The sequence below is a fragment of the Dermacentor variabilis genome, chromosome 7, assembly GCF_050947875.1.
Source record: "Dermacentor variabilis isolate Ectoservices chromosome 7, ASM5094787v1, whole genome shotgun sequence".
Lineage (NCBI taxonomy): Eukaryota > Metazoa > Arthropoda > Arachnida > Ixodida > Ixodidae > Dermacentor > Dermacentor variabilis.
Window position 1 is genome coordinate 8,894,428 of NC_134574.1, and position 12,140 is coordinate 8,906,567.

At 46.3% G+C, this 12,140-nt stretch overlaps 1 protein-coding gene across 21 annotated transcripts in view; it reads left to right on the plus strand.

The window, feature by feature from the left end:
* LOC142587302 (uncharacterized) overlaps positions 1-12,140 on the plus strand; it is a 410,079-nt gene that overhangs the window by 52,438 nt on the left and 345,501 nt on the right. The window lies entirely within an intron of this gene.

The following is a 12,140-nucleotide window of genomic DNA, read 5'->3' on the forward strand; positions in this document are numbered from 1 at the left end:
AACCTGGAAAATCGCATGCATTTTCAGTTCTTTGTTTAGAATGGGGTTGGACGTAGAATGCATGTGTCGAACTCCGCCACTCCAGACCACGTGTGCTCTGTTGACAGGTGGTGAGCTTTCCCGCAGCACCCTCGAAGATAGTGGTGGCGCAATGGGCATTCCCGACTGCTGCGACTGGGCAGAGGGTGCCATTTGAACGTGGCAGCATATGCATGCGGCGGCTTGGCTAGTTCGACGTCAATGATGCATTGCATTTGTCGCACTGACTCCTCGGTGCCACCTGCACCTGCTGCGCCTCGCGAGGACTGGTGGTTTGCATCCACAAAGACGCGCGACAGCACGTGCTCACTGGGCTCACTTATGGACGCATTGGCAGGTGCCACTTGATACTTTGCTACTGACAGTGTTTCAAAATGCTTCGATTGATGGACTTGGAGATAGCAGCAGAAGTAGCAGCCAAACGAAGACGCTGCCGAGGTTGATTCTGCAAGTGCTGATGTTGCCGTGCTCCCGACTTCAACTGGTGCTGTCGCTGCTTTGGCCCTTCTACGCTGCTACTGAGGCGCAATAGAGAGCCCCGGCCTATTGCTTGTGGATTGCTTACACTATGTTGACGACTCAGTGTTTAAAGGGAAGCTGAAAGCTTTTCCAGAAAAAATGAGTGAAGAGCAGTACGCCGTGGTTTTGAACCCTCTGAATTCGAATATCGCATCGAAATTGAGCGGAAGAAGGCGCAAACATATTTTATTTCGACAAAAAGTGCAGCAGCAGACACGCCCAGCTCGCGCGCCTCGTTTCCGCCTGTGATTGGTCGGGCGCCTCGTGACGTCGACAATGGTGTTCGTCCGGACCGACTGCTGCCGCTACACACGAAGCACAGTGCAAAGTAGTTTGGTGGTGTTTTGCTGAGATGGTCATGGAAATTTTCGAGAGCTTGCGTTTCTCTGAGAAATTCGGCGTTAAGTCCAAACTCTACGAGAGCGATTTTGCGCGCGATGGTGACGAGCGACGGCTTCGAGCGACAAAACGGGCCGTCGCTTGAAGAAATCACTCGGTGTTGTCGGTCTATTACACATTTCTAGAAATCTAGAACTGTTCGCTCGTCGCACGGAAATGCTATGTGCGACTAGCCAATTGTGCGAAGCCGAAACTGGATGCACATAACTCAAATACTGCTGTTTGTCGCACGGAACGAGGAAACTGTTGAATTTTACACGTGCAAGACCTTCAGAAATATTTTGTGCTCCTTCTTCAGTAAAATACATCAACTTCAATTGATAAAGCATGCGTCACGCTAGTTTCGGCGCGTATATTGCTGCCCTCATACCGGGAAGTCGTCGCTCAAAGTCATCGCTTGCGTGGAGTTCGGCTTGCAGACGACGAGTGAACGCGACAGCCATCGCCTCGCTTGTAGTGCTGTCACTGTCGCGTACAAGATCACTTGTAAGGGGTTTATACTTGTACATACTACACGTACCTACATACTTGTACATACTACATGTACGAGCCGATTGCGAGAGCCGGCCTCTCCAAGAAGCAAAAAATGCTGGTGCAAGCACTGCTTTCCATGCGAACGAAGGCGAAGTGTTAGCATCTCCTTGTGTTATAAATGTTCTTTGGCGAGTATGTTTTTTGCTAAGCTGCATTCAGCGTTCCAGTGAGTACGTTTCCAGGCAAACAACTGTAGTGTTATGTTCCTGCATGCCTCCTCGTAGAACGTAAGCGGTGATGCGATCTTCGGCATTTGTGCGCTGCCCCAAAGCTGTCGGCAATCTACACAGACGGTTTAAACGCGTGAATAATTTACCAGCTGTTGTAGCACGTGTAGTATAGAACCTTCATCAGCGCGCCATCCGCACGCTACTCATAACCGGCGAATTCCGTCGGCTACGTGAGATCGTCGGTTTCTTACGTGTGCAAGAGAAGGGGGAGCGCAGCATCTTGGTGTGAGCAGGCTTTCCAACACACGCAAACTTTACGCTTGCGCTGCATTATGGTAGCTGCATGCAGGCTGTTTCACAACACACATGCGAATAGAAAATTCGCGGCGCTTGGCGATGAAACCTGCGTTAAGGGTGAGCGATAAACATGCACCTTCCATTCAGCGTGCTAACTATATTTTTTTTAGGAGAACCCAAAGCACGCATTATTGATAAACTCCGGTAGTAATCGTCACGGAAGTGGTTAGAGCACAACACTGTTGTTCTTGAGTGCTTGAAGTTGTTTCGCTTCACAGCAGCCTCCCACTTAGCTGAAAGCTTCTTGTCTTGCAGGAACTAATGGAACATCGGAACATCGTCGCAGCCGCTGGTGTTCGTGCAAGCGTAGGCTGCACAGAACGCCGGCATGATCGGCCTACAAGTTCAATTGATGCTGCGCACGTCAACTACCACTCCTATATAGACACAAATAAAGGAATGTAGGGTCGAGCAAAGCAGATTAGGACGGCACGCACGCAGAAATAAGCCCGGTCAGGCACGGTCACGGAGACTGCGAAGTAGCGGAACACCAGTGTTGACGTCACTAAGCCGCGGTTTCCGGTTTCCGCTCGCATCGTCAGCGTCAGCAGCAGCGCGCGGCGCTCGACGGGGGGCGGAGCTACAGCGCAATTTTAACCGACGATTGTGTCACTCCTAAGTGAAAAATCCCCCCCAAAATTTTTCCTTCATGGTTTATAAGGTTCCCGCATCCGTATACGAGCGTCTTATTGAATTGGACAGACTCTTCAGCTTCCCTTTAAGCATACGGCTGCCAATAAGAAGCAGGCAGGGTGCAGCTCGGCCTCCTCCTTAAAGGAAGCTTTAGCTCGTGTGCTCCAGTCTAAGTACATGTAGAAGGAGAATTCGTTTTTCTCGACAACCACTGCACCAAATTTGACAAGGTTTGTTGCATAAAAAAAAGAAAACTTCAATTCTAATGACTGTTTGTTCGGAATGTTTCATTTAGGTTGTCAATTCTTTATTAAAAATTGGCAAAGATCGCAAATTTTCAAGAAGCGAAACTATCAAGTTTAAAACTGTAACTCAAAATGAAAAATATCACAATTGGGTGAATTACATCTAACAGTACTTCAACAGTGGACAAAATTGATGTGTTACCCATGAATGTAAAAAAATTACGTGTGGAAATACAGCTTTTGCAGAACCCTTGTACACAACGTAACCAATTCACGTAAGATGCAAATTGAGACACCAAGTTTGTACGCTTTGACTGTTATAGTAGATGCCGTTTACAGAACTGCTATATCTGTTCTTGATGCAGAGCTTTTAGTTTGTAAACGTCATGCTTCTATTTTTTTAACTTTCCATTTAAAAAAAATATCTTCAACAAAATTCAGGCCCTAAATCAAAATTCCTCTTCCAACAGACACTATAATTCGACTTTCTCTCTCAAATGCGACAAATTTCATTAAAAGCAATCCAGGGGTTATCTCAGAAAATTGTTTCCGCGTTTTACATGTACTTGAATAGGCCGCGTCGGAGTTGGACCTGAGCTAAAGCTTCCTTTTAAACAATTTGTCGAGCGATCAAATACCTTAATATTAAAAGAATATACTCGTATGGGCCAAAAATTGTGCCCAAAATAACTTATATCAATGCTTTCATGTTTTTGGTATATTTAATAAGTAAAGAAAATATCACACGATCTTTAGAACTATATCAGTTCCAAACCAGCAAAGCAGTGCATGCTGCTGATATAAAAATGCAAAGGCCATGAAATGAACAAGTTGAGGACAAACATGTTAATGAAACTTTGTCGTTCAAGAACCTTGTTTTACAGTCTTGTACACATGCAACGGCCACTGTAAAATACCAGTGAGGACAAACATGGTAATGAAACTTTGTCATTCAAGAACCTTGTTTTACAGTCTTGTACACATGCAACGGCCACTGTAAAATATCAGTGACGCTGTCATTTGTTCCAATGTATTACGCAGGAGCATCTGGCACCGGTTGTGTACCGTGAGTAATTGCACCGCAACAGAGAGCATGTATAAAAAGCTAGAGTTCTGCAAAATATACGTGGGCGAGTCAAATGAAAGTGAGCCAATGCGAATATATGACAAACGGGGTAGCTTAAGAGTAGTCTCCATGAGCATTTAGACATTTGTCTCATTGACTAACGAGTCGTGTGATTCCCGTCTTGGGACTGCTTGGGTTGCTGCTTCAAAAAGTCTGCAACTGACTCTTTCACGTCATCGTCTGACATAAATCTGGTTCCCTTGAGCTGTTTTTTCAGTTGCCCAAAAATGTGGGCGTTGCAAGGAGACAGGTCTAAGTTGTATGGCAGATGTTGCAGTGTTTCTCACTTAAACTTTGCCAGTTTTATATTAACCACATCAGCGACGTGGCGACGGGCATTGTCGTGGAACAAGATGACCTCATTCGTCAATTTTCCACGTCGTTTGTCCTTGATTGCGACACGCAGCCGATTCGGCATTTCACGATATCGGAAACAATTGATAGTCTTTCAAGATTTAGCAAATTCTATCAGTAATGGCCCCTCACGATCCAAAAAAAAAAAGGTCGCCACCTTTTCAGTGGGAACAACGGCCTTTGCTTTCTTGGGGGTGGTGAATACGAATATTTCCACCGTAAGCTTTGTTGTCGTGTTTCATGCTCGTAGTAGTGGCACTATGGTCCGTCACCGATCACAGTTGCAGACAAGAAGTCGTCACCCTCACTGCGATACCAGATCAGATGAGTCAAGGCAGCGCTGAACTTCTCAGTCTTCTGGCGGTGGCTCAAAATTTTGGGTATCCATTGCGTACACAAGAGATGATAACCGAGATGTTCATAAATTATGGCATGAACCGAACCGTGACTGATCACACGCTCTGCCAGTTCATCGATGCTTATCCTCCATTCTTGTCTCATTAGCTTATCAACCTCTGCATTTTTGTTGGGGGTGATTGCACGGTGGCTTTGGCCCTGTCTTGCATAGTATTTGCAACTTTCGCGTCCTTCTTCGAACTGTTTGTTCCAATGCTTCACAGTGGCCAATGAAATGCAATGTTCAATGTACACGGCAGCAATGCGGTGACTAATTCCTTTTTATAAAACACCTTCAGCTGTCAAAAACCTCACTGCACCACGCTGCTGAACTTCTGGTGCGTCCATTACGTCAGGCAACTATGTTCAACCCATTGTACGAGAGCATTAAGGAACATTTATCCTCACACCTGCGTGTCGCTTTTGTAAATGAGAGGTGCCTGTGTACTATGCGCATGCCTCGCATATAATGAACGGAACCATGATTGTGCGGGGTGGGTAAGCTCGCTTTCATTTGAGTTGCCCTGATATATTAGAAATGCAAAGATACAATGGAATATACAAATACGAAGATACAGCTTGATAAAGAGCAAAAAAAGTGTCACTGGAAACAAAGTTCACTGCACGTATACACAAAACCTCGCAACAAGATATTCAAATATACGTATAAGTCTCCAATCAATATACGTATCTAAGAAAAAATCGCTGTATATAATGCGTCAAACAAGGCAAATAAACATGTTGCGCTATCACAGATTCACAGAATCCTAGATCCCGCCCCCATTTCATCCACTCCCCCCGAAGTATCGTGCGCGACGGAAGGTGGCATGCTTCCTCCCTGCTTTTCTCCTTTGCGTACACAAGACTAAGCCGCCATCGTTGGCTCATCCAGCCCCCCCTACGCTTTCACTCGCACCTACAGCATGCGGCGCGCAGTCACAATGTTATCGTCCTTGGGCTTTATACGGAACATGAGGATGATGGCGACGACAGGAATGCGCCTGGAGTTCCGTATAGTTGCTATCGCAATAATATGGTAAGAGTATCCGGCAACTGAAGCGTCCCGTGGCCCATTACTTTCCGCAAAAGAAGTAGAAAAGTCGAACTTTCACCAGGTGACAATTTGCTGTGCCGCGACAATGTCTTTTTGTCTTTTGTGGGGCGGGAACACGGAATTAAAAAAAATAATAATAAAGACGCGAAGGAAAGCATGTTGGCCACAATCAAATGCCCACTTCGGGCACCTAGTGGGGCTACCGAAAGAATATTGAAGAAAACGCGACATGCTTGGTTCAACGAGAACCATACGTATACTGCTCTGTATTCTACACTGGCGAGACGAGACTTTCCAGAGAGGCTGCCCTCAAGCGAACATGATGCAATCCGTCGAGTCCCCACAGTGATACCGGCGAGCGACCATTGTTTTTTTCTCGTCTGCTAGCCAGAAAGCGTCCAAAACTCTGCCAGGCAAAAATCCACTCGACCAGAGAAAACCGAATACGCACTGAAGTGCGCCGCGTGATGGTCAGACAACACCAGAAAAAATGCATACGCTCTGGCTGACTCTGGCAGCATTCGGGTAGGGTAGTGTGAACAAAAAAACTGAAGAGGCTCAATGTGTCCTTGCGAATAAAAGTCAACATACAAACAATAATAAGAACGTAGTTACCTTTGCTGGCTTTACTGTCTTGACATGTATGCTTTGGTGTTAGTGCGAAAAAAAAATGTTGATTTTTTTTTGTGACATGACGGCACAAATGAACCACTTTTCTAACGTCATGCATCAGAACATACAAGACAAGCCAAATCAGCACACCATCAGACAAATTGACAAAGCATGCAGCGAGATCCGACGAGATGAAGCGTTGTCTCGTCGTTTGCTTCGTCTCATCGGATCTCGCTGCATGCTTTGTCAAGTTCTCTTATTATACCCGCCGTGGTTGCTCAGTGGCTATGGTGTTGGGCTGCTGAGCACAAGGTCGCGGGATCGAATCCCGGCCGCGGCGGCCGCATTTCGATGTGGGCGAAATGCGAAAACACCCGTGTGCTTAGATTTAGGTGCACGTTAAAGAACCCCAGGTGGTCAAAATTTCCGGAGTCCTCCACTACGGCGTGCCTCATAATCAGAAAGTGGTTTTGGCACGTAAAACCCCAAATATTATTAACTTCTCTTATGGTGTGTTGATTTGGCTTGTCTCGTATGTTCTGATGCATGACGTTAGAAAAGTAAATGCACCTTTGGCATCAAATGTTTAAAAGAACATTAAACCCAGAAAGTTCTGCAAATGAAGATCTAAAGCACAACTTTGGAAATGCCGATGCACCTTTCACATCAAAAGTTTGAGAACTTTATACCCATAAAGTTTCGAAATTTACATCCATGCACTCCGTAGATTCTGCCGCCTCCGCGAGATGCTTCGGTGAGCTCGTTTGCCATCAACACGGCCTTGAAACTTTGTGCTCGGATGGGGCTGCTTGCGTTATGCGACTCCCGGTGCATGGGCGTTGCCGCGAAATCCAGCCCAAGTTCACAATGTTTGCGGTTAAATGTTTTTTCGAGTGTGAGAAAGACATTCTAGACAACATCCAGAGTGATTTCCGGCGCTGGGGGTTGCTTTGGTTGGCGGTGCATGGACAGCACGAAAAAATTTTAGCCGGGTGGAGGGGCTGAAGCCCCATAAGCCCCCGCACTGGCTACGCCCCTGCTAGCTACTGGGTGCCAGAACTACGTATATTCTCAGATAAAACAGATGAAGACGTGGATGACTGGCTGAGACACTATGAGAGAGTAAGCCGGCATAACGAGTGGAGTACGTCAGCGCAACTTGGGAACATTGCATTTTTTCTCGCCGCAGCCGCTCTACTTTGGTTTGACAGTCATGAACGCATGCTGACCACTTTGGAAACTTTTGTGCAGGAATTGAAAGCCTGCTTTCGTAACTCCAATTCCAAAAAGAAGAAAGCGGAACACATGCTTTCGCACAGAGCCCAATTGCCTGGTGAAACGTGTACAACGTATACTGAAGAAATATTGAAGCTATGCGGAATTGCAAACGCGAGTATGTCGAATGAAGACAAAGTACGACATCTATTTAAAGGCATTGCTGAAGACGTCTACAACTTTTGAATAACGAAAGAAGACCTGAAAACTCCTTCCGAATTCAGGCAGAAATGTCATGCGTTCGAAGCTCTTAAGACCCGAAGGGTCTTACCGAAGTTCGAGCGCTTGGACAACGTCTCCATAGTTGCAAGTATGGACGTCGCTGCCTGCGGTGACATCGCCTCCATCGTGTGTCAAGTGGTTCAAGAAGAGGTAGCATGACCTTGGAGAGTAGACGGTGGTTATCAGTGCACGTTTGACGACTGCATTCTCGAACCACCATCCTGGTCACAAGAACATTGCATCGAGCGTCGAACGCCTTCTGAAGAACCACATTTAAGGGGGTATGTTCCAATTGAAGTGGTCAAATTGTCAAAATTTTCGCTTTTCTGATTAACTTTTTTTTGCGTTCCACGGACCTTTATTTACCTCGTGGTGAAATATAACAAAATACGTGGTAGAAATCAAGAAAACAGCGCTTTCGTAGAGTGCTATCTTCAAAAATTGTGAAAAAAATGGGTTTTGGAAGGCCCCATCGCACTGCGCATTGCCTGGCTATCTGTTGACGCAGCGCCGCCATCTTGGTATCATCATAAAGCGGAGAGATCGCAGCTCAAAACAGGCAGAGCGATGCATTTCTCCACGGAAAAATAAACCAGCAAATGCAAGTGAAAAAAAGGCAAACGCGGCATTGTGATTGGGCGTAGCAGCCACGTGGGGCACAGAGCGTGCTCCTATTGGCTGTTGTAGATTTGAATTGCTGACTAACCTCTCTCACGACGATTTGTGCAGCAGCGAGCTGGGTGTTCCGATCAATGTGATTGACGATCGTGGCAGCTTACGCACCTTTTCTCTGATGAGCCCCAAAGGAATGAAGTTCCAAACAGCCCACGTGTACAGAAGACCACGAAAGGCGTGGAAAAGAGGGAGAAAACTACTCGTATAAGCGGATGCCGCCGAGCTTGTTGATGAGGCACGACCGGCGCATGTGGGTGACTGGGAAAGCGCACCCACGTGTGGTGGTGACGACGCAGCCACAGAACACCTACTCGACCATGAGCGATGATGAAGGCGCGACCGTGAGCGACGGTGATGGCGCATCTTCGCACGACAATGAAGGCGCGACTGCGAGCGATTTCGTGAAGGTGCGACCGCGAGCGGTGTCATGAAGGCAACGTAACGTCAACGGAGCAGAAGTTTTCGTGTCAAATATTCAGCTGCGGATTTCAGCTCCAACTGTCACTAATAAAGAGGTTAAACAGTGAGTCATGAGTGGATGTTTTGAATGCGCTGTCACCTGCCTCTGCACGACAGATGGATGCACGATGACCAAAAAGGCAACTAAGGTGCATGAAACTGCTGCGAGAATGCAAAAAACTACATCAAAATGTAAAGAAAATGTGTCCCCACAGGCAAAGGACTACATTCCAGGCAGGTTTTAGGTGCTCAAAATAAAGATTTAAATGTTTACAACAAATGAAACTTCGAGCTCCGTTTTCTCAGCCTTAATTTTTTTGAATTTGCTTTCAGTCATTGTAGTGCGATTTCACAACAAATGAAGATAAATCATTGTCTTTTGCACTTAGATCCTGAAACATTTATGAGTGCATAAAGCTATCCATTTTCATCTGCATCTCATAAAAAAATTTACAATTGTTTTTTTGCAAAGGTCGTTAGGAAGACAATATGCACAGAAATGTTGAAAAAAAAAAGCTTTTGTGCTTATTTTGGCATTTAAAAAATAAACCACTAGCTTTATTGCACAGAATGGGCCTTTGTGAACACACGGATGTGAAAATCTTGGCGAACTTGCACGTAATTAATTACTCAATTTGGGGAGGACCATTAGAAGCTGTCAATTGTTCTAACTCTAAAACTATAATAGCACAAAACTAATTGCAGTTATGATATCAGCATAACACATCACACCTGCGTGCCAAATTTCACCAATTTTTTCCCACAAATAAAAAGTTTTCATTGCCACGTCCCCCCTTAAATAACATGAGCTTCCCGTCTCTCCCGGCGAATCTCGGTCGCAGCCACTCCTTACCAGTCCGTCGTGACACTACGCAGTACTACCCAACACCACGACATGTTCCTGTGGAATACCCGATGCCACGACATGCTCTCGCGGAATCATACCCGGCACCACACGCACCTGCTCCATTTAGTTTCAACCGCGACCTACCTGTCAGCTACGCCTGCGGTTCCTGAGGACATATTGCGCACTTTTGTTGCCGCCGCCCACAGCAAGCGCCACATTTTTTGGTGTACACAGCTTGTGTGCACACATACATGTCCACGCCATTTGGAGTCCATCCTCTGCGGCAAGAGTGGTCGTATCCTTGCCTGTACTCTGAGTCCCCTGTCTCCAAGCGCAGCTGTACACCGCCGCCGACACGACTGCGCCGTTTGCCATCCCCGCGCCAGCGTCAGTCACCTTCCCCGCCACAGCTGGGAAACTAGCTCGTGTGGCCGATGGAGGCGCGGTCACGTAATGGTCAGACTCTCCAATTCCTCCGTGTTATCCTAAAGAACACAAGGTATGTGTGTGTATAAACGGTGTAAATACTACTGCTCTTGTCAATACAAGTGCCGCTGTTTCTGTTACCAGCCGTCGCTTCAAAAATCGCTTAGGACAGAAAGTTATGTTTGCGTGGGATCGCAAAGAAACTTTTCGTGGAGTTGCAGGTGAAATGTTGCGCCCTGTTAATGTTTGTTCGGTTTTGGTTGCGATTGGAGGACAGAGCTTTAGAGCAAAGTTCACTGTATTGGTCCACGCAACTCATGATGGTATTTTAGGCATAGATTTCCTACGTGAACGCAGCACTACACTTGACTGTGGGGCTGGGAAGGTATTACTAAGGGGCACGCTGCGAATCTCCATACTCGATGATTTGCAGACCGATTGAGCCGACCTGTTTTCACTGTCTCAATATGTGTTACTGCCTGGTCGGACAGCCATGTTTATTCCCGTGAGTTCTTCACGTGTCCAGATGGGATTATGCAGCGCTCTAGTCAAGCCAGATCATAACACGATTATGCAGCGCTCTAGTCGAGCCAGATCATAACGTGATTAAGAAGAATGTGTTGGTCCCTCGATCTACTGTTGAAGCCATCAACGGGCGTGCTTTCTTGTTGACAGTGAATGCTTCTATGAAGTCTGTTACTCTGCCAGTCGGACTTAAGGGGTGAGCAAGGTGTCTACCAACCGGGAATTCTCAGTGATTTTGAATAGTATGGAAATACTCAGGGAAAACTCAGGGAATCTGTGCTTCTATCAGGGAAAATTAGCTAATTTTATTGAAAGGGAATGAAAGTCGTGTTAATGCTGGCTACAGTAACAGAGGAATCGCAATGAATCATCATTGACACCGTGTGATTGACACAAGGTATTGCCAGAGTAGTTAACAACCCAGACGCCCAATTTTTCCATACGTTCGATTTTTCGGACATGCCCCGTAATTCGAACGGCTTTGCTGCGCTACCACATACTCCATATAGCCAATGTATATTGCTCTGACTACAGGTCTGAAATGGCATTAATCAAAGCCACCACTGCCGCCATTTTGATTTTCTCGCCGCCTCGAACCGGCACTCTCGCACGCAGATCCCCTGGCAGCCATAGACACCCCCGCGGCAACATTAGGCCTAGCTGCTTCTACGTTCGCTACTAGGCTTCTTTCCATGCGGTGCCGTGTTTTTCATTGACAGAATTCGCCGCTGTTGGCAATGGCACAGACTCCGCCTTTGTAATTGTCGCGATTGACTTCGAAGCGCGCAGAGCACAGCGCGTTGCAAAATGCCAGTCTCGGAAAGTTAGCTTTGTTGCAGTACAGCCGAGTTATGCGGTGAAGCATAACAAGCGTGGGAAGGGGCAATTGTCACGAGACACAGTATGTATTCCTTCATTATACACGCGTTTACCCTCGTGTCGTGTCACAGTACGAGCACCAATATGCCTAATAATGTACAGGCAGTCCTTAAGAGCTTTGTCGGACGTGCCTGTGGCAATTTGAGCCCTTAACTCTTTTCTTACTGCGAGAAAACCTTAGTTTTTTATACTACTACTAATAATAATAATTTCTTTATTTCCATCAGTGATGGAGGAGACTGCGGGTAAAAGTCGCTTTAGAGGCAAGCGACTTGACTAGAGCCAGCCTCAGAAAAATAGGTCTCAGAAAAAAAATATTTACCACTACAAATAATACACCAGCACACATTGATGCATAGCATGTTGTGCATAATTAAATTCTCCTTCCAAAAAC